General features: G+C 40.8%; 1 protein-coding gene across 6 annotated transcripts in view; it reads right to left on the reverse strand.

Moving 5' to 3' along the window:
• The window catches only part of ptprea (protein tyrosine phosphatase receptor type Ea), a 303,826-nt gene that overhangs the window by 180,861 nt on the left and 98,849 nt on the right, over positions 1-24,116 (reverse strand). For 5 of the 6 annotated variants that reach the window (XM_063071815.1, XM_063071816.1, XM_063071810.1 and 2 more), the window contains exon 3: positions 7,216-7,526. The exons of the other annotated variant lie outside the window; for it this stretch is intronic. The gene's annotated coding sequence lies outside the window, so the exon portion shown is untranslated. The remainder of the gene's footprint in view (positions 1-7,215; positions 7,527-24,116) is intronic. 6 annotated transcript variants of the gene reach the window in all.

The raw sequence follows: 24,116 nt of genomic DNA on the forward strand, positions 1-24,116 counted from the left end.
CAATTCCTGCCAACCAATCTGTGGCTGTACAGTGGACTTGGACCATTTCACCCATGCTAGTGAAGGGGTTCAGGAGACGTGGGCTGATGTGAAAGCAGAAATACTTTGAATTGGCTGTGATCTCACTGAGTGCCCTACTCCATTTCCGCTTCATCTGTTCTTAACACAACTCCAGGTTTAAATCAGTACTGTGAAGCTCCCATCAGTTGACAGAAACATTTAGCTGATACTGGGTTCATGAAGCAGCCACTGCAGCAATACTGCCTGCAGCAAATTGTTTATCTCATTAACAAGATAGCTGAACAATTAAAGAGATAGCTAAGTTAAGGAGCAGTGAGTGTGGAAAGTCAAATCAGCTGCATCATTTAAAATGTATCCAATGAAACTGGTCTCCATGGATATCAGCAAAGCAAGCAACAGCAGAGTAAATGTCAGCATCACCATTTGGTATGGAGGGGCCAATGCACAGGATCAGAGAAATCTACAGAGGGCTATGGACTCAGTCATGTCCATTATCCTCAACACAGGTGCCCACCAGGACTGAGTGCTGAGCCCAATGCTGTACACTCTGCTCACACACGACTGTATGGCCAAACACATTATCAAGTTCATCCAGCCTTACAAGACAGAGTTCATCACCAATAATGAAAAGACATCTTAGAAAGAGGAGGTGGAAGAGCTTGAGGCCTGGTGCCAGGCAAATAAACTCTTCTTCAATGTCAACAAGATAATGGAGATGGTTATCAACTTCAAGAGACCTCGCACCACTGACACACCGCTTTACGCAATGGACACTGCGATCAGTATAAAACTCCCAGGAGTGAGCATCTCCCACACTCTCTCATAGTCCTAGAACACATCCGACACAGAAAAGAAAGCTCATTAGCACCTCTCTTTCTGGAAACACTAACGAGAACCAGACTATGCATGTCAATACTCATGACCTTCTACAGAGGCACAGTAGAGAGCGTTCTAACATGGGGCATTGCCGCATGGCATGGAAACTGCACCACAGCAGACAGGAAAGCTGTACCACAGGTAGTCAAAACTGCTCAAAGCATTACAGGCACCAGTCTACCCGCCCTCAAGAACATACGTACAGAAAGGTGCCGGAAAAAGGCCTGCAATATCATGAAGGATCCCACCCATCCTGCTCATGGACTGCTTGTTCCATTCCCACCAGGGAGGAAGCCACAAATCATCTATGCCAGGATCATCTGACTCAAAAACAGTTACTTTCCCCAAGCAGTAATACCTCCATTCACAACTTACCCCACCACCACTATCATTTGCTTCAGTCACCTAACGTAGAAACACTCCTGTACCTAGTGTCACTTTATGTGTGTACAATCATTCCATGTATACAAGCTATCTTATATATTTATATTTATTGTGCTTTATTATTGTGTTCTTTATCTTGGTCTGTTTTTAGATGCTGCGTCAGATCCGGAGGAATAATTATTTCATTCTCCTTTACACTTGTGTATTGGAAATGACATTATACAATCTTGAATCTCGAATGGGTACTAGCCTCCTCACCATCGAGGACTTTTTTAGAAGGTGATGCCTCAAAAAGGCAGAATCTATTATTGAAGATCCCCACCACTCAAGATATGCCCTCTTCTCATTACTAACATCAGAGAGGAAGTATTATAGGCATCCGTTAGTCTCATGAGACCATGGATCTGCGCCTTGGAAGGTTTCCAGGGCGCAGGCCTGGGCAAGGTTCTATGGAAGACCGGCAGTTGCCCATGCTGCAAGTCTCCCCTCTCCACACCACCGATGTTGTCCAAGGGAAGGGCACTAGGGTCCATACAGCTTGGCACTGGTGTCGTCACAGAGCAATGTGTGGTTAAGTGCCTTGCTCAAGGACACAACACATTGCCTCTGCCAAGGCTCAAGCTAGCGACCTTCAAATCACTAGACGAATGCCTTAACCACTAGGCCACGGAAGTACAGAGGAGCCTGAATATGCACCCTTATCATTCTAGGAATTTCTTCTCCCCTCCACCATCAGCTTTCTAAACGGTCAATGAACCTATGAACACTACCTCACTATTTCTGCTCTCTTTTTGCACTACTTATTTAATGCTTTATATATATTTCTTATTGTAATTCATAGTATATTTTATGTGTTGCAAAACAACAAATTTTATGTCATATACCAGTGATAATAAACCTGATTCTAAAAGTTTTACCACAGTTCCTTCATCATCATCACCGGGTATAAATACTGGAGCTCACTACCTCTGGGAAAAAGCAGTGCAAACTGCTATTTACATTCAGCAACCAAAGAAGACGGCTCAACATTGGTTTCCGAAAAGCAGTTAGAAAAGAGGAAGAATTGTTGCCCTTGTCAGCAATGTACCCATCCATAAATAATAGAGTATATATAAATATCCAAATCTTAAAGGTGATGGGTTGACAAACTGACAGTCTTTAACAGGAAATGCACAATCTAATTGTATCAGCACTTTGTATTCACCTTCTGAAACTGTGGTTCCTGGAGTGCATGGAAATGTGGTTTAGAGGAGGTGTACAATGAAGAGCTGAAACCACATTCCAATGTTCGTGACAGGACACAGCTCTAGACAGATTAGTTTCCTGTTGATAATGCAGGCTGTAAGTAGGGTAATACAATGTCAATCTTGGCCAACCTGAATAACAGAGCAGCATTGTGTCACCATCATGCAGCTACAGCTGAGAGATTTGCCCTCCAACAAAGGTATTTTTCACGATGATGTTGGAAACCACTGTATTTTTTTTGGATAACATTTTTTATAAGAATTGTACTTTTTAACAAACTCATGTATTTCCCACACCCACTGGCAGAAAGCTAAACTAACAGTTTATCACCTTTCTTTTTATTCATTGGCTAAGTATTAACACATTATCCATATGATGTCAATATATACGTCAATCCATAGCCGCCTCTATTGTCGAGATGAAGCTACACTCAGGTTGGAGGGACACCACCTTATATTCCATTTGGGTAGCCTCCAACCTGATGGCATGAACATTGATTTCTCTAACTTCCGTTAATGCCCCTCCTCCCCTTCTAACCCCTTCCCTAATTTATTTATATATAAATATATCGTTGTTGTGACTATCCCTCGAGGTCGAGGATGATGGACTTCGTTCTGTTGATCTATTTATGGGCTCTCAAGTGGATTATAAATCCAATCTTGGCTTTGAAAGTTCTTCTGCATTCAGGACAGGTAGGTCTTCTATTATATATTTTTTTCCCTCTCTCTTTCCCTCTCACAATAACTCCTTGCCTGTTCTCCATCTTCCTCTGGTGCTCTCCTCCCCCTTTCTTTCTTCCAAGGCCTTCCATCCCATGATACTCCCCCTTCTCCAGCCTTGTATCCCTTTTGCCAATCAACTTCCCAGCTCTTGGCTTCATCCCTCCCCCTCCTGGCTTCTCCTATCATTTCGGGTCTCCCCCTCCCCCTCCCACTTTCAAATCTCTTACTATCTCTTTTTTCCATTAGTCCTGATGAAGGGTCTCGGCCTGAAATGTTGACTGTACTTCTTCCTATAGATGCTGCCTGGCCTGCTGCGTTCCACCAGCATTTTGTGTGTGTTGCTTGAATTTCCAGCATCTGCAGATTTTCTCGTGTTTGCATCCATATGATGTAACTGTTTTAATTATATAACCTATTAATTCATTCCTTCCTATCTGAGGAATTTTCCTTATCTTATTATAAAAATGCTTGATTTTTCAGAAAAGTCATATTGGATTCTTGGCTTCTTTATTTTTTTTTCTTGCATTTAACTCTCAGCATAGTTTCTCAGCTCTTAGTTTAGTTTGCTTAGCATTTGCATGTTTGTCTGTACTGTAAAATAAACTATCTTTGGAATTAAGACTGCTCATCATTTTGCTTCCAGAGAACCTTAAGGATCAGAAAGTAAACACTGATCCAACAATATTAACAAAGAAATTGACAGCACAAGATTTTCCTTTAAAGCTTTACATTTAGACAATTTTATTAGTTCAAACCAGTCAAGAATTCACTTTCTTGCTGTATTACAATGACAATTAGGAAAAAGCATGAGGGTTTTTTCCTCGGTTTAGTTGGGAAATCTGTTTTTCTTCAAAAGAAAATCTGTTGGCATTGCAAGGAAAAGGTTTCCCTAATTTGGATGAGGAAAGGTATCCCTGATTTCAACACTGGATAGTAAGGAAAGAGTTTAGACACTTTATAGGAAGTACATCAAATGACAGCAACAGGAACCTTCATTAATATTCTGCCCTTAATGCAGTAAAATATCCCAAGGCACTATAGGGCATCATCTTTTGAAAATGCCCTCGATGGTAAAGAGGCTAGTACCCATTCAAGATTTGAGATTGGTTAATGTTATTTCCAGTACACAAATATAAAGGAGAATGAAATATTTGTTACTCTGGATCCAATGCAGCATATAAAAACACACTAAATAAAGGACACAATAATAAAAAAAAACGTGGCACAGGTTTTGAGATATTAGATTTTGGGCAAATGGCTTCAATGGGCATATTAAAGGTGGAAGCAGTGCAGAGTGACAGAGAAATTTAGGGAGCAAATTCCAGAGATTAGTTTCTTGGTTGCTATGGTGGTGATTTTGAAGATGGCCAGCACATCAGAATTTGAGCAGCAGATACACCAGGGTATTTTGGGGTTGGAGGACAATATGATAAAATGGAGGAGTCAAATACTGAGTGAAATGAAACCAAGGATAAGAACTACAAAATCAAGACAATGTTTAGCTATGAAACAAAGTTAGTTGACAAGCACAGGAGAATTGGATGGGGAGACTTGATACAACAATGTTATTAATAACTTTATATTTATGGAGGGAGAGCAAAAGTACAGTTTTTATGTCTTGAGGCAGTGAAAATGCAAGCAATGCTTCCTGGATGTCTTCATGAGAAGGTCAAAGAATCATGGTTTCAATTTTCAATAGATTATCTTAGAATAAATATCCATTAATGTTTCATCATAGGAAAGTAATGGTCTTTCACAAAGTAGTGGAAATACAAAATGCAGTTAGATAATGGCACAAGGCTTTCTGAATGGCAAGCATTAGAGTACCATATTTATTACACTCTACGGGGATCTGTTCTGGGACCACTAACCCTTATGATTTTTATAAATGACTTGGATGAGGAAGTGGAAGACTGGGTTAGTAAGTTTGCAGAGAAAATGAAGGTTGATGGTGTTGTGGAGAGTGTGAACGGTTGTCATAAGTTACAAAGGAATATTAATAGGATGTAAAGCTGGACAGAGAAATGGCCGATGGAGTTCAATCCATAAAGTGTGAGGTGATACACTTTAAAAGATTGATTTTGAAGGTGGAGTTCAAGGTTAATGGCAGTATGGAGGAACAGAAAGATCATGTGGTCCAAGTCCAAAGATCCCTCAAAGTTGCAAAGCAGGTTGAAAGGGTGGTTACGAAAGAGCATTGTGTGTTGGACTTCATTAATCGGGGGTTGTGCACAAAAGCTGTGAGGTTATATTGCAGCTCTATAAAACTCTGATTAGACCACACATTGAGATTATGTTCAGTTTGGTTCGCCTCATTGGATGCGGAAGCTCAAATGAGGGTACGGAGGAGATTTACCAGGATGCTGCCTAGATTAGAGATCATGTCTTATGAGGTAAGGATGAATGAGCTCAGCCTTTTCTCTTTGGATTGAGACTGCAAGACAAAGGAAAAGAATTAGGCCATTTGGACCATCTAGTCTGCTCTGCCATTCAATCATGGCTGATTTATTTTTCCCCTCAACCCCATTCTCTGACCTTCCCCCTCTAACCTTGAATGGCCTTCCTAATAAAGAACCTATCAAACTCTGCTTTAACTAAAATAAACGACTTGATCTCTGTAATCATTTGTAGCAATGGATTTCACAGATTCACCAGCCCCTGGCTAATGAAATTCCTCCTCATCTCTGCTCTAAAGGGATATCTGTCTATTCTTTTTCCCAGGGTGGGAATAGCCAATACCAAAGGACATCAGTTTAAGATGAGAGGTATGAAGCTTAAAGGAGATGTCTGAGGTAGGCTTCTTTACGGAGAGAGTGGTAGGTGCCAGAATGCTCTGCGAGTAGTAGCGGTAAAGGCAGATGCAATAGGGACATTTATGAGACTCTTCGATAATCACATGGATATTGGAAAAATGGAGGATTATAGGCAATGTAAGAGTAAAGGGTTAATTGATTGTGGAATCGGTTTATATAGGTTGGCTGAACCTACATTGTGAGCTGAAGGAGCTGTACTGCGCTGCCCTGTTTCTATGTTCTATCTCATGAGCTCATAGATTACAAATCACATGGTAAAGGGATACAGAATAATTATTCACTGCTATAGCTTCATTTTTAATCTGCAAATCACGAAGCTTCATCATGAGAAATTTCACCTTATATACTGCATACATCATCAGATATAAATCATGAACACAAATAATGTTAATTTGAGTAAAAATGCAAATTTGATGTTAGCATACAATGCTTCATAACACTCCACTCCGAACTTTCTGACACATTGAAACTTGTTTACCAGAAATCCGGGTGGGGTGTGAAATATGCTGAAAATTCACTACTGCCTGGTTTCTCTACTGCCCAAGTCAAATTTCCATCCCCATTGAACCTTGGCAGATTATCAGAAGTACAACTCAAAGAAATAGAAGGGCAAAAAAGATTTGTACAGAAAAAATTAAAAATTAATGGGAGACTCAGGGGCAGGGGCTGCAATTTATCCACTGTGTAGATTGACAACTAGATAACACATTCTATCGCTGCACCTACGTTTGCTGGAGCAGACTCCTTTCAAGCATTGTAAATCAATGTCTAAATTAAAAAGCGTTGACTTTTTAATTTACATAAGTCGAGTCACCAGGATGAATAAACATATTTTCTTCACTTGAGATCTCCATTTACCCTGTTATTTGATAATAGTAAAAGATTTAGGTTTTCCCATTTTCGTATGAATAAGGGACAATTTTCCCATGTAACAATCAAAAGGAAGATTTCAAAAGGAATGTGCAACATCTTCTGCTTTGTAAATTTATCAGGTAAGATGTATTATATTAAAAGCCTGTGCTCTGTTGGATTTATACAGTTTCGTTTCTGTGAGCATTATTCAGAGCAGTACCATGCACTGCTTGTGAAATTGCCAATAGATTGCTAGGCATCCCAAAATAGAATATAATAAAAGCATTAATTAAAACACTTACAAGTAGCTGTGGGTTGCAGAACATAAGACTCAAACAATGGCTTCTTTTAAATTCATAGTTAAGGAATCTTCTTTACAGATCTTTCTTTCCCAGTACATAGGCACGTTTTGCACTCTCAGCAGTCCTTTGTGAGAGAAGACGGAAGTTCGGCTGAAACAGGTATCCCTGTTTGCATTCTCATTATGAAGAATGTAGCATCAGCAGCACATTTCACTGTCAGGCCAAGTTCAATACCACAGCTTTGTTTATTACCCAAAAGCAGCAAATGAGTCTGAAATTAACCGAATCATCTAATAGACTGTGAATTCCACCTGAAAGGGAAAAAAAAAGAAAGATGACAGTTATTAGATTACAGTAAATTCTGGGAGAAATAAATACAATTAATTTGTTCAACTCCAGGCATGATTGGTTATTCTGGGCTGAGAGTTTATCCACACGGTTAACACCTCCTATTTATAAATTGGCAGACTGCAGAAAGTGGCTGATGGAATGCATCAACTGATTTCCTGAGTACGCTGATGGAAAGGGCCACACTGGTTTGAGGGTTCCGCTAACCAAGCCACAGTGCTCAGAGTGGGCATTTCATATCATAAACTACAAGGTACAGTTCTGTGGGGAACCCAGACTAGGAACGATCTAGGGTGGTTTTGTAGAGTTTGGAGTGGTTGTGGGTAAGGATGTACAGTAACAGTTTGGCAGATGACTTCTCTCCACCTCTCTGCCAGATTATATTGGACAGGGCATAGGCACCCTGTGTTCCATGCAGTTAATTCCTGAAAAATGGTCCAAACTCTCCCAAATGTACAAACTCTGATTAGTCCAAGATTAATCCAAATTAATTTTAAAGTATCTGGCAAATGACACTCACTGCACTCTCAATGAAACTAGCAAGGTGAGTCTTTAGCTGTAACATTCATGGCCTCAAGCTTCCACTGAGAAAAAGGCCTGAAAATGTTGCCCTGTGATTCAAATAAAATCCGCAACATTGATGAATCTATGCAAGGTCTGACAGTACTTTGTCTACCAACAGATAAAAGCAATAAACCTCTAAAAGCTAAAAGCAAACAAAGGAAAGACAGAAATATAGCCTGTTTGGGACCTAGATATTCTTAACTGTTTCCATGGTGATGTCGCAGTACAGTGACTGTTATTTTGGTCCTCTCTGCAGTGGTAATGAGATTTCTGAGAAGTGGTGATTTAAAACCATCATTCACTTCATCAACTAATGTTCTTTGTTCATCTGCAAAAGCAGTTTCCCCCCAGTTACACTGAGCACTCAGCAAAATACACGTAGTCATTGAACAAACCTCAATCACAGCTTCATAATTGTCATAATGGTAAGGACCAAATCGATCTTTTGCACTTCGCAATTACCTGTACAAATTAATTTAGCCGTGTAAAGTATGAAAGAGGTACAAGTCTGTTGGAAATGTTGCAAAAGTATTCAAATAAATTGCTGAATCCACATCAGTCCCCCTTCCCCGAACTCAAATATTCACATGATACTTCATTACTGTTGTTGTATGAGATTTTGTTTAAAAAAAACATTCAGAGATACAAATCGACAGGAAATTATTGCAAATGTATCCATATTGCTGGAAATGTTATGAAAATAGAGCTCTCCATACTGGAATAAAATATAAATTTGGTGAGATTTCAAATTAGTTTTCATGTTCTTTGGTTTTCTCTTGACTTTAATAGAAAGGAAGATGAGACGGACCGTACAAAAATAAGTCAATAAAACTCACCACATGCTGGCTTCCCAATTAAGACTGCAGCCTTTTGAGTATGTAAAAACTGGCAATAACTACTTGCCTTTCAGTACTCCTTAAATTTAAAGAATGGCCTTTCATTATTGTTCAACTCCGCTCTTGAAGGCAATGACATGTACTTGGGAACAATACACCCTAGCCAAGTGCATCATCTCTTGGACGGAGAACATCTACACTTGCTCTGGCTGGCAAGTATCACAGCTTACCCTGAAGTATCATTTAATTAACAACCACACCTCTGCACTTTGCTGTAGTTGGGTCATGAGCAGGAGATAAGGCACTTCAACCAGCTGTTTAAAAATAAAGATCAAAGCAAGATAATATACGGAAGTACAAGCAGCAGCTGTATAGCACAGTGCTCCTTGAACCTGTACTATCATTCAATAAAATCAAGAATGATATGATCTATGTTTTCAACTCCATTTTTTTCTAATTCATTGCAACTGTTGGTCTATTACTGTACAAAGAAATTGTGCTAAACTTAGTCTAAAAAGATCAAATCTAAAGACAACATCCTCAGTTTGATTTTCCCCTGGCCATATTGCACCAGATAAAACACCTTTATATTCACCTGCCCTCTCAACTTCTGTCTGAACCTTCATTAAGATCATCTGTCATTCTTCTTAAGTCCAATCTGCATAATTTTCAGTCATTAGGCAACTCCATTGTTTTTGCCAAAGCATCTCAATGCACAAAAGGGAAATGACATTCTTTCAAAGCCTACTAAGTTAAGAAAAATCTTGAAGCAGAAAGCTAATGTACTAAAACATAATTGAACAAGAGAACCTTGTCAGTTTATCCCGGTGTCTGATTCTTATGTCTGTATCTCATATGTGGAATTACAGGTTCAGGAGATGCTATCTTTCTTCATCAGGAGCAAATACTAAGCGTGTGTTATTAGTGCAAGGCCACAATTGGGTGCAAGGCCAAAATGAGGTGAATTGTGAGGTGAAGAGACCATCTTATGGATACCAGAGATCATTATAACAGTTGGATAAAAGCTGAGCCTGCTGGGTACACACTTTCAAGGCTTTTGTATCTTCTGCCCAATGGGAGAAGGGAGAAGCCTGAATGTACAGGAAAGATGTGATCTTTGATTATGTTGATTGCTTTAACAAGGCAGTGAGAAGTAAATACAAAATATACAGAAGAGAGACTGATTTCCATGATGTGCTGAGCTGAGCTGTGTCTACATGCCAAAGAGTACATATCAACAATCTTTAGCCTCCTGACGAAGTAGAGACATTGGTTTGCTTTCATTGGGCCATGGTCTACTTGATTGGACCAGGAGAGATATTTTGGTGTTTGGATTTATGTTTACTGCTATGAGCTTGAAGCTTTCAACCCTTCAGACCTCAGCACCATTGATGTAGGTAGGAACATGTGCACGACCTCCCTTCCTGAAGTCCATAATGTACTCCTTCTGTACCCTGACTCATCATTATTTCAGATACAGCACACTATGTTGGTGTCTTCTGCAAACTTCTCGATGGAGTTAGAGAATAATCTGTTGATGAGTGAATTGGGGGTGCACTGAAGTGTATCTATTGTAATTAACTAAATTATCCCCCTCTGATAAGAGAAATGACCATTCAGCCACAATCCATGCAAGTCAATGTGAAGCCTCAACTGCACTGACAGATGTGCTTCTGGAGCACTCTATGAGAAAAAGGGAATATTTTTCTGTGTCTTTGCAACTGCAAGGAATTTTACTGCAATCCGTGTGGTGGAACAAATTTGCAAATTCAATGTTTCCATTCCACAGCATTTGAAGATATCATGAATTCAAAGTTCAAGTGATTTTCTGGGGAATATTGATTTTCAGGATATGTGGAGGATAGTGGAGAAGAGGAAAAAAATGATAATGTTCTAAAAGGTCTTTAGAGCAAGAGAGATGGCAATACAAGAGTAGAGAAGACTTTCTATGACACTTCAGAGTTAAGAAAGGATCTGTTTGCTTTGGAGGTTCATTAAATGGATTTGTATGATAAAGGAGTTGTTTTATGATTGTAAATTATGTTGTTTGAAGCAATATTCAGATGCACTTAAAAGACTGAAAATTGATCTCATTGCAATATATACTGTATGGTTCAGCAAAAGATAGATGGGTTAAATGTTGTGGGGATGTTTTCCTGGGTGGATAGGCACATGGAAGAAATGGAACTGGGAAGAACTGGTGCTGACATTGTCTCATCTAAGGCATTGCTGAAGTGCTTTGTAAGAGGTGAAGAATTTCACTCCGATGAATGTGAATTTTTGGAATTCTCTGATCTAGAAAGATGCAGATGCTAAGTCATTAGGTGAGTAAAGTGTCAGTTTTGGGCTGTAGTTGTTATGGCAACTGGGCAACAAAAATGGAACTGAAGGAATAGTTCAAATTATTTGTGATCTTGCTGAATGATAGTGCAGGCTGAAAGGGCAGTGTGCCCTACACTTGCTTCATATATTTCTAATGTTGAATATCAAAGGGAAATTGGTGAGATGGAAAGGCAGATGATCTTTGACAGGCACTACTATAGCACAGTAGTAATGTTAATTAACATTGCATCTCCAAATGGCTACAAGGCCTAGTTGCTTTCAGGCACACAGGGCCTCTCTGTGTGAGCTGTGAGCTGTGAGCTGTGAGCTGGTGGAGTGGATCCTTGGGTGAATTGTAACACAAGGCAGAGCCAGGCAGTATATCACAAGGAGGCCATCTGCTGCCATCCTCTTTCTCTGGTCGCTCAACAGACCAGGCCTGCACCAGCACAATGGCCAGTTCTTGCAGGATCAGCACACTTGTTGACAAAGAACAAGGTCCTCTCTGGACCAGTACAGCCAACCCTGAGCAGGCGAAAACACAGGGTCCTTTCTGAAGTCAGTGGTAGTTTCGTCTGGTCAAGTAACTGAGTTATACTGAGCTCAATGACACAAGATGACGAGCAGTGAAGAGGCAAGGACAGAAGTAATTAAATAAAAATAGAAAATGTTGCTAATGCTCAGCAGTCAGGCAGCGCTTTTGGAATGAGAAACATATTGATGTTTCAGGCCGATTAGCATTCAGATGTCTGAAGAAGGCTCTTCTACCGGAAACAGTACCTGTTTCTCTTTCCACATATGGTGGCCTGATCTATGTTTTTTTTAAATTTCAGATTTACAGGTTTTAAAATTTATTTTTGTAGGTCTAACTTTTGCCCTCAAATAGTCATCATTTTATCTGCTGCCACAGCTGATATACGGTGAGCAACCTCCATTTACACTTTAAAGTAATTTATTTTTAAAACTTGTCTCAATATGGTCCTTATTGTCTTGTACAATTTGCATACAGAATGCTAAGTGACATTATCAATGTGCTACAACAGTGCCTGGTAATGATTAGCTGCTTTGTGGAAGTTCCAACATTTTCCCTTCAACCTTCTCCCCCCATCTAATCTCTGCTGTATTCACCCCATCACAAGCCTTCTCATTTGATATTAATTCCCCCTTGTATTTTCCCTGAACCTTACGTAATCTAACGCATAACATTTCTGATGAAAGGTTAACTTGAAGGCTTGGAAGATTTACTTAAACTGTTAACTGTTTCTCTCTCCAGAGTGTTTACAGTATTTTTTTTATTATCTGAGAAATGTGAATAGAGCTGAACACAGCAATCATCAACAAATCCCTTGTTCTGACCTTCTGGAAGAGGGAAAGTCATGGACAAGCAATAGTAGATGGCTAGGCCAATAACATTGCCCAAAAGAAGTCCTGCAGCCACAACTGGATGCTGAGATAATGGCCACTAGAAACCACAACAATCTTCCAACTCTGAAATGTTTTCAACTGGGGAATGAGACTGACAAATTGAATTTATCTGAAGCAGAATAAGAAGAGATGGCTTCCAAATGACTGTAAAGGAATTCAACATACTGTAAATATCAAATTGTGACAAGAAGAATTTATAGTACCATCCTCACAACACTGCTGCTCTACCTCAGCAGATTGCACTTATGAAAATGCACTGGCAATTAAACATTGCTCAGGGCCAAAATTTTGAGTTGGCTTAATGCCAGTAACTGTAGTTAGAAACTAGGAAAAGGCTACACACACTCACACACCTAAAACTAACAGAACAGTTGTAACCTCAAAGCTTGTGTGGTTATGCAGGAAGGACTGTTCCATCCACAGTTTTCTGTAGAAAAAGTGGCTTGCATTTTCCATAGGGTTGGGCGTAAATTAATACTGCAACCCAAACCATCTGTTACAATTCCTCATGATGATCAAGAATGACATTTACCTGTATACTAATGAAGAAAATTACACTACAGGCACAAAGCACTGAGTGGCATGCCTTTCTTCCTTCTAATATATTCAAATTTCACTCCTAACCATGGTTCAAGTCAGTTGAATGAATTTAAATTTATCACTGTTCGATATGAACAATTTTCTGATGTAATATGCTTCCATACATGCAGATCCATAAATACATGCATATCTCTGTGGTGATAACTGTGGTCCAGCTGTAGCATGCATAGCATGAATCACTATGACAACAAATTGATTATCTCAGTAAATTTGAGTAGACTCACAAAACCTCACAAGTGATCTTTAACAGGCATCTCTTTAAATGAAGCAAACACTGGGTGATAAAACACAGACAAAATGCTGGAGGAATTCAGAAAGTCAGGCAGCAGCTATGGAGGGGAGTGAACAGTTAATTTTATTGCCCGAGATCCTTCAGCAGGACTAGAAGGGAAGAAGGCACAAACCAGAATAAGAAAACAGGGGAGAAGTGGAGTACAAGCTGGCAGGTGATGGTTGAGACCATGTGAGGGGGAAGGTATATGGGTGGGGAAGGAGGAATGAAGCAAGAAGCTGGAAGGTGATAGGTGGAAGAGGTAAAGGTCTGAAAAACAAGGAATCTAATTGGAGTGTACTGTGGACTGTAAAAGAGAGGGAAAGGAGAGGGAAAGAAGAGGGAAACCAAGGGAGGTGATGTGAGAAAAGAAGGGGGTGAGAGAGTAAACGGGATGGGAATGCTGCAAGTTCCTAACCTGAAACATTTCCCCTCTATAGATGCTGCTTGATAATGGCTGGGGTCACCCATCTTGTAAAGACATTGCCCAGAAGGCGGCAATGGAAAACCACTTCTGCAGAAATATTTTCCTTTATATCACATCATATCAGCCTTTCATTCAGTTCACTTTTCCATAATTTAAGAGTTCTTTTAGTATTTAATCACAGGTTCCAGTATCACCATGTAAGAGAGCCTCAGTCGGTGTTTTTACCCTATTCCAGCTACGTGGGAGCTACACCAGAATTCTACCATTATTCTGGGACTTGCAGCTTTCGGCATAGATCGTTTGTTCATTAAAAAGTACCTTGCGCTGGAACAAGCAACCTCAGGCAGTAATTCAGTAATTCAACAAAGCCTGCTGCATCCTTTTAGACCCCTTCTTGGCAAATGTACAAAGAGATGGGTATTGGTCTCTCCATGTTATTCCCCCACATCCCAGGAACTCTCTGGAGAGCAGTGTGCAGTGTAACTGGAACTCCAATTGTAATTGAATAACCTGACAGGGAAAGCCCTTATCACCGCCAGCCAATCAAGTCCATAATGTTCATATGAAAATTCTGTTGAAGTATTTTGCCAATTGAGGGTGAATGCCTGGAAGGGAACCATCCAACTGGATCCACCATCTCCTTTTCCCACAGGACGTTGAGTATATTCTATGAAGACCACTGCTGGATGCCTCGTGATTAATGAATGATGCCTCCCCGAACAATTTCTTTCTATGAGGAACAGATAGTACTACCGCTGAATGGAACAGTCTGTAGCAATATGACCAGATGTGGCAACACTAGGGTCAGGTACATGCTGAAGGGGTCTTCACACCTGGCATTTACATTTCTGTGTCTTTTCATCCTTCCGTACTGCCCCACAAGAAAAATAAATTCCTCAGAGGCCACTGTTGCTCACCTCCAACTCACAACACTTCACAGTTTGACTGACTGCGAGGTTGTGTTTTCCAGAGGCAGAGGGTGGAAACATCGCATGAGCTGTCAGTTTGATTGACTGAAAAACTAATGTATTATGCATTAACTATTCTTTGGTCTATTGGGGTGTGGCCGCCGTTGCATGCAAACAGCTACTTGGAGTCACAGGTGAGAGCTGAGTATCCGGTGGTGACCAAAGGTGAGTGAACAGCCCCAGCATGGACATGACAAGCCCCTTCACCGGAGCTGCTACTCCTCCCTGGACACCGAGTCGTCAGGCAGGCTAACCCAGGTGCTGGTAGCTGGCGGCCACATACCCCGATGAGATAGGGACATGCCTGTCCTAGCATGTGATGTCAGCTCTAGGAGACTGGGCGGTTGAGATCCAATGTCTAGGAAGGTGGTACTACAAAGCTCCATGGAAAGTGAAGGGCAAGACAAGGCACAGAAGATGTCCTGGTCATCAACTGCAACTAAGAAAGACCTCAGTTTGCAACACTTGCTCATACCACTGCAGCGGGACTTCTGAGCTCAAGAGAGTGGAACTGGCCCAGTGCAATGGCTTTTCCACTTTAAAAACTCTCTCCTGTCATTGTTGGACATGGTGGACAACCACCACCACATTCTTTGGTATAGGGTTGGATAGGACAATCCCCAAAACACTGCATCTTAAAACTAAACTGTTCTCATTCCCAGTTCTGATAAAAAAAGCCTTCGCACTGAAACATCACAAGTGTTGCCTGATTTGCTGAATATTTCCAGTATTTTCTGTTTTTTATTTCAGATGTCTTGTATCTGCAATAACCATAACCATATAATATTTTGTCTTTCACTCATAGGAATTTCTCTGCTGCTAGAAGTGAATAAACAACCTTATTTGCAGCACATCTATTCCTAACCTACTAATGCCGAGGCAGTATCTAAGATCTGCCCAAAGATACATAAATTTAGACTTCAGCCAATCATGTTAATTCATTTTGCTGAGCCAGAGCTCTGCTCATGCATGCTCATCGGCAGCTTCTGAATTCTTCTTTCATTATTAACATTCAGAACATCAAGGCTGTGCATCATCTTAAAAAATAATTGTAGATGGCCTAAAACAATACCGTCAACACTTTCGAAACCTGAAATATCTTAAGCAGCATTTTCGGAGATCTGTAAATATTGAAGTTGCATTGTAAAGCAACCCAAATTTAAAAAGAGAATATTTTAACTCTACCAGGCCAGATGAAATATTTTATTTGGTCTTCACTGGGACCTAATGAAGAACCCAAGGCATAGAAGCAAGAGGAAGCTATTAATTGCCCATGTCTGCTCTACCATTGAATAACGCAATGTCTGATCTTTTGCCTCAGTACCAACTACTTGTGTGACAACATTTCTTTTGACTTCCCCTAATGTCTAAAAAACTAAAACAAATTAAACTCTTCCAAACACTTGCTGATCATAAGGAGCTTTAGGAAGCTTTAGCCAGAGAAAATCCGACAACATGGACTTCAGCAAGCTGTGAATATCTTTAATTTTGAATTAAATTCAAATTTAAAGTAGCTTTTTCTTCTATCTTTCTCACTTTCTGCATACATTTAATTTCTCAATGAATTATCACACTTCCAATTAACCAGAGCAATTCTGCACAAGGTATGGAAGAAAATATTACAGAAAAGACTTATATTATTAATGGTTCAAAAATACCAGCTTATTTCTCACCTGATGCATTACTCGCAGATTCAGTGACCTTACTGAGATTCAAACCTAAATCACATTCAATAGCAAGCATCAACTTTAGTACCACTCCGTCCAGTTTGAAGTGAAAATGAAAATATTTTCTAATATTCCTTAAATTGGAAAAGTATTTGTTTGTTACTGTTGACTAGGGAAATGATTGGACTGTTCCATGCATTAATTGCAATTTGCACTGCCTTTTGTTAACTCTAGGCCTTCACAAGGGACCTCTGCTCCACTGTGCTCAGTAATTTATCGGAGTCAGATCCCTCAGTCAACATCTTCAAAGGCTTCCTGAAATCAACTCCTTCTTCTTGCACAGAACATCGCTGAGAGATAAGTACTTGCACTTTACTGTAGTTTAAAACTGAAAGTGGATTTCAGATTAAAGCTGCAAGTCCTTTTTTATATAAAAGATATGTTTGCTTAGACTGGATTTAAAGATCATAATCCCTACAGTTTTCACACTGCCCTATATCTGTTAAAAATTATCTTCAATGAACTGTATGTAAAACACTCCCAGGAAGCAACAAAATGGTTAATCGCAAAATTTAATAATGGAGATTGCCCTAAAAATAACCCAAAATAACTCTGTTATCTGCAGATCATCACCGTGACCAAGTCAGATTGGAGCTATAATTTTGTATAGTAACACACACACACACACACACACACACACACACACACACACACACACACTCCACTTTAAGCCAGTCATAGATGTAACTTGACAACTTGCAGCATACTACACATTAACCTTTTTCTGCTAGGCTACATCACTGCATTTATAGACAATGCTAAATATTTATTAAATGTGGATTCTAGATAACATGTTCATTTGCTGAACACATGCAGCTTCTCCCTGAACTATCATCCATCTGGTGAAATGATACTATTTTCTGGACATTAAAGAAGAGTATACACAGCATGCTATAATTGGGACACATTGTGATGATAGTTTTACACAGTGCTGGGAAAATATTAGCAACTTAAACATAATTCGATTTGTAAATTAAAGCTAATAAGGTTATAGATTCTCAGAAATATTTTTTTATTACACAATCAGACAGAAATGATGGTCCATCAACTTTCTGTCATCTGATGGTGTGTAGTCAGCTCTTCAAAGTAATTGATAAGTCTACTTAAACTTAAATTTTTAAAAATGAACTTAACAGTACTTCAATTTAGGAATGAACCAAATTTGTATCAATGCTCGAAGGTAAATGATCCTTCTAGACATGTATGAGTGAACTGAATTTGTTAATTTATATCTGCTCATACACAGACCTGGCAGATAGCAGTTGTGCGAAAACTTGGAGGTTTGTAAAGCAACATGTCACATGTGAGGGCTCATTTTGCACCTTACCAAAATAGCATCAATGGACTACGCTTGCTTCAGCAACACTCAGAACAAAGGAAATGGAGGAAGGCACAAATACAGTCAGTGGCCATTTTATTAGGTACGCCTACACATTATGCAAATATATAATCAGCCAATCATGTGGCAGCAACTCAAAGCATAAAAGCATGCAGACATGGCCATGAGGTTCAGTTGTTCAGACCAATCGTCAAATGGGGAACAAATGTGAGCTAAGTGACTTTGACCATGGAATGACTGTTGGTGCCAGACGCGGTGGTTTTACTAGCTCAGAAACTACTGATCACCTGAGATTTTCATGTACAACAATCTCTAGGTTTTACAGACAACGGTGCGAAAAATAAAAAAAAAATCTCATCCGAGTGGGATTTCTGTTGGTAATGAGAGAGAAAATGGCCAGAATGGCTGGGGTCACTCATCTTGTAAAGACACTGCCCAGAAGAAGGCAATGAAAAACCACTTCTGCAGAAATATTTGTCTTTATATCACATTATATCAACATTTCATTCAGTTTACTTTTCCATAATTTAAGAGTTCTTTTAGTATTTAATCATAGGGCCCAGTACCACCATGTAAGAGAGCCTCAGTCTGTGTTTTTACCCTATTCCAGCTACATGGGAGCTACACCAGAATTCTACCATTACTCTGGGACTTGTAGCTTTCAGCATAGAAAACCTTGTGATAAAAAGTACCTTACACTGGAGGACAAGCAACTTTTAAGCAGACTCAAGAATATACTGCACTAAGTTGTTGGTAAGTGTTTGTGTGTGTGTGTGTGTGTGTGTGTGTGTGTGTGTATGTCCGTCTGTCCCTGAGAAAAGTCAAAAGGACACAGAGTGTTGCTCTGGGCAGTAGCTCAGGATGAATCTCAACGAACAGGGCTGCATCCTTTTAGACCCCTTCTTGGCAAATGTACAAGGAGGTGGGTGTTGATCTCTCCCCGTCATTCCCTCACACCCCTGGATCTCTCGGGACAGCAGTGTGCAGAGTAACTGGAACTCCAATTGTATATGAATGATCTGACAGGGAAAGCCCTTATCACCACCAGCCAATCAAGTTCATAATGTTCATATGAAAATTCTGTTGAAGTATTTTGCCAGTTGAGGGTGATTGCCTGGAAGGGAACTATCCAGCTGGATCCACCATCTCCTTTTCCCACAGGACATTGAGTATATTCTATGAAGACCACTGTTGGAAGCCTCGAGATTAATGAATGATGCTTCCCCGAACAATTCCTTTCTATGAGGAACAGGTACTACTACAACTGAATGGAACACACTGTAGCAATATGACCAGATATGACAACACCAGGGTCAGGGGCATGCTGAAGGGGTCTTGACACTTGATATTTACATTTCTGTGTCTGTACTCCCTTTTCATCCTTCCATACAGCCCCACAAGAAAAATGCATTCCTCAGAGGCCACTGTTGCTCATCTCCACCTTGCAACACTTCACAGCTTGACTGACTGTGAGATTGTGTTTTCAAGAGGCAGAGGGTGGAAATAGCGCATGAGCTGTCAACACACACAAAATGCTGCAGGAACTCAGCAAGCCAGGCAGCATCTATGGAAAAAGGTACAGTTGGTGTTTCTGGCTGAAAGCCTTCAGCAGGACTGGAGAAAAAAAGGTGAGGAGTAGATTTGAAAGGTGGGGAAGGGGAGAGAGAAATGCCAGGCGATAGGTGAAACTTGGAGGGGGTGGGATGAAGCAAAGAACTAGGAAGTTGATTGGTGAAACAGACAGAAGGCCATGGAAGAAAGAAGAAAGGGGAGAGTGGGGGAGGAGCACCAGAGGGAAGTGATGGGCAGGCAAGAAGATAACATGAGAGAGGGACAAGGGGACAGGAATTGGTGAAGGTTGGGGGGGGGGGGTGAAGTGGAGTCATTACTGTAAGTTTCAGAAACCGAAGTTCATGCCATCAGATTGGAGATGACCCAAACGGAATATAAAATGTTGTTCCAGCCAAAGTGTGAAGATTTATATTGTATCATGAACAAAGCAGTTGAGCTTAGAGCGTGGATCAGTACTTGGAGCTGTGATGTTGTGGCCATTGCCGAGACTTGAATGGCTCAGGGGCAGGAATGGTTACTTAGAGTGCCAGGCTTTAGATGTTTCAGAAAGAACAGAGAAGGAGGCAAAAGAGGTGGGGGCGTGGCACTGCTGATCAGAGATAGGGTCACAGCTGCAGAAAAGGAGGAAGTCATGGAGGAATTGCCTACTGAGTCTCTGTGGGTGAAAGTTAGAAAAAGGAAGAGGTCAATAGCTCTACTGGGTGCTTTTTATAGACCACCCAATAGTAACAGGGACATCGAGGAGCAGATTGGGAAACAGATTCTGGAAAGGTGTAATAATAACAGGGGTGTCGTGGTGGGAGATTTTAATTTCCCAAATATTGATTGTCATCTTCCTAGAGCAAGGGGTTGAGATGGGGTGGGATTTGTTAGGTGTATTCAGGAAGGCTTCCCGACACAATATGTAGATAAGCCTACAAGAGCAAGGGCTGTACTTGCTGTATTGGGAAATGAACCTGGTCAGGTGTCAGGTCTCTCAGTGGAAGAGCATTTTGAAGATAGTGATCACAATTCCATCTCCTTCACCATAGCATTGGAGAGGGATAGTAACAGACAAGTTGTTCCATTGGAGTAAGGGGAAATATGAAGCTATCAGTCAGGAACTTGGAAGCATAAATTGGGAACAGATGTTCTCAGGGAAATGTACAGCAGAAATGCAGCAAATGTTCAGGGGATATTTGTGTGGGGTTCTGCATAGGTACGTTCCAATGAGACAGGGAAAGGATGGGAGAGTACAGGAACCGTGGTGTACAAAAGCTGTTGAAAATCTAGTCAAGAAGAAAAGAAAAACTTATGAAAGGTTCAAAAACCTAGGTAATGATAGAGATCTAGAAGATTATAAGGCTAACAGGAAGGAATTTAAGAATGAAATTAGGAGAGCCGGAGGGGGGCCATGAGAAGGCCCTGGTGAGCAGGATTTAGGAAAACCCCGAGGCATTCTACAAGTATGTGAAGAGCAAGAGGATAACACATGAGAGAATAGGACCAATCAAGTGTGTCAGTGGAAAGGTGTGTATGAAACTGGAGATAGCAGAGGTACTTAATGAATACTTTGCTGTGGAAAAGGGCCTTGGTGATTGTAGGGATGACTTACAGTGGACTGAAAAGCTTCAGCATATTGACATTAAAAAAGAGGATGTGCTGGAGCTTTTGGAAAGCATCAAGTTGGATAAGTTACCGGGACTGGATGAGATGTACCCCGGGCTACTGTGGGAGGTGAGGGAAGAGATTGCTGAGCCTCCAGCAATGATCTTTGCATCATCAGTGTGAACAGGGGAGGTTCCAGAGGATTGGAGGGTTGCTGATGTTGTTCCCTTGTTCAAGAAAGGGCGTAGAGATAGCCCAGGAAATTATAGACCAGTGAGTCTTACTTCAGTGGTTGGTAAGTTGAGAGGTAGGATTTATGAACATTTGGAGAGGCACAATATGATTAGGAATAGTCAGCATGGCTTTGTCAAGGGTAGGTCATGCCTTACGAGCCTGATTGAATTTTTTGTGGATGTGACTAAACACATTGATGAAGGATGGATTTCATTAAGTCATTTGATAATGTAACCCATGCAAGGCTTATTGAGAAAGTAAGGAGGCACGGGATCCAAGGGACCTTGCTTTGTCGATCCAGAATTGGCTTGCCCACAGGAGGCAAAGCGTGTTTGTAGGCGGGTCATATTCTTCATGGAGGTCGGTGACCAGTGCTGTGCCTCAGGGATCTGTTCTGGGACCCCTACTCCTCGTGATTTTTATAAGGCTGGATGAGGAAGTGGAGGGATGAGTTAGTAAATTTTATGATGACACAAAGGTTGGGGGTGCTGTGGATAGTCTGGAGGGCTGTCAGAGGTTACAGCGGGTCATCGATAGGATGCAAAACTAGTCTGAGAAGTGGCAGATGGAGTTCAACCCAGATAAGTGTGAGTTGGTTCATTTTGGTAGGTCAAATATGATGGCAGAATATAGTATTAATGGTAAGACTCTTGGCAGCGTGGATCAGAGGGATCTTGGGATCCGAGTCCACAGGACACTCAAAGCTACTGAGCAGGCTGACTCTGTGGTTAAGAGGGCATACGGTGCATTGGCCTTCATCAACCATGGGACTGAGTTTAAGAGCTGAGAGGTAATGTTACAGCTATATAGGACCCTGGTCAGATCCCACTTGGAGTACTGTGCTCAGTTCTGGTCACCTCACTACAGGAAGGTTGTGGAAACTATAGAAAGGGTGCAGAGGACATTTACAAGGATGTTGCCTGGATTGGGGAGCATGCCTTACAAGAATATGTTGAGTGAACTTGGCCTTTTCTCCTTGGAGTGACGGAGAAAGAGAGGTGACTTCATAGAAGTGTATAAGATGATGAGAGGCATTGACCGTGTGGATAGTCAGAGGTTTTTTCCCAGCGCTGAAATGGTTGTCATAAGAGGGCACAGTTTTAAGGTGCTTGGAAGTAGGTACAGAGGAGATGCCAGGGTTAATTTTTTTACGCAGAGAGTGGTGAATGGCCCTCTCAGAATGGGCTGCCGGCGATGGTGGTGCAGATAGGGTCTTTGAAGAGACTCCTGGATAGGTACATGGAGCTTAGAAAAATGGAGGGCTATGGGTAACCCTAGGTAATTTCTAAAGTAAGTACATGTTCGGCACAGCATTGTGGGCCAAAGGGCCTATATTGTGCTGTAGCTTTTCTATGTTCTATGTTTTCTATGTATTTAGTGGTGGGACTTCAAGTGTATTGTAGCAGATTGTTCTCTGTCCTGACATCATTGGCTACCTGTGCCAAGTGCATTGTTTTGTTCATCATAATCTCCTGCTGAAAGCCTGGTTCATTGGTTTTAATGCAGCATAATATAGCACTGTGTGTTGACAGAGCAGATTTGAGGCCCCAACTCTTGATCCACCAGATGTCAACTAGATTTTTAAAAATTAACACTATTGAAAAAAACTAATAATGAACAGACTAGTAATTAAACTGAGTAAAATAAATTAAATTTACTTAATTAACTCAAATAAAAAGATCTGCTTAATTTTTCAGCTTCTAGACTTCTAACAGGATCATTGTACACGTACCAGGTTTCACTTGTCAAAGACACAACAGGTAGATTTTCCAACCCATGAGCTGGTAAAGCTAATTGAATGCCCTGAGTAATCCACCAGCTCAGTGGAAGTGTTTCAAGGTCAGAATGGGCTTAGTAGGAGGAAAGCACGGGAATTGCCCAGTTTTGGTGCAACACACACAAAATACTGTAGGAGCTCAGCAGGTCAGGCAGCATCTATGGAGGAGAATTCAGAGTCAACTTTACAGGCCAACACCCTTTATCAGGGCTGGAAAGGAAGGGGAAGTTCTGGCCTCATCTTCTGCGGATCTGGACAGATCTTGGTGGAAGATCTTCCCAATCATTGCTGTATGTGAAATATTTTATGTCATGTTTCTGGACAGATCATCATTCTATTGATCTGCTTCTTCTTTTAGCCATGTTAACAGATTTAGCGGGTACTGTTATCATAGGCTGACACTTTGCATTCCACTGAATAGAGTCAAAGAGCACTACAGCACAGAAACAGACATCTGGTCCATACTGACCTGATCTTCTGCTCAGTTCCATCTACCTGCACCCAAGCTATATCCCTCCAAACGTCTCAAGCCTATGCACTAATCCAAACTTACTTAAATGTTACAATCAAACCTGCATCTATTACTTCTGCTGGCAGCTCATTCCACACTGAGTGAAAAGTTTTCCCTCAGATTCCCCTTAAGTATCTTACCTTCATACTAAACCAATGACCTCCAGTCCTAGTCTTGTCCAAATGGAGGAGAGAAAGCCTGCATACATTCACCCTATATCTACCTCTTGTAATTTTGTATATCTCTATAACACGGCTTCCCAACTCTTTTTTTATGCCATGGACCATTATCTGAGGGATCTATGGAACCCCCATTGGGAACCCCTATTCTATAAAATCTACCCTCATTCTCTTGCACACCAGAAAATAAAATCCTAACCTACTCAGACTTTTT

Source organism: Mobula hypostoma, chromosome 19 (genome assembly GCF_963921235.1).
Source record: "Mobula hypostoma chromosome 19, sMobHyp1.1, whole genome shotgun sequence".
NCBI lineage: Eukaryota > Metazoa > Chordata > Chondrichthyes > Myliobatiformes > Myliobatidae > Mobula > Mobula hypostoma.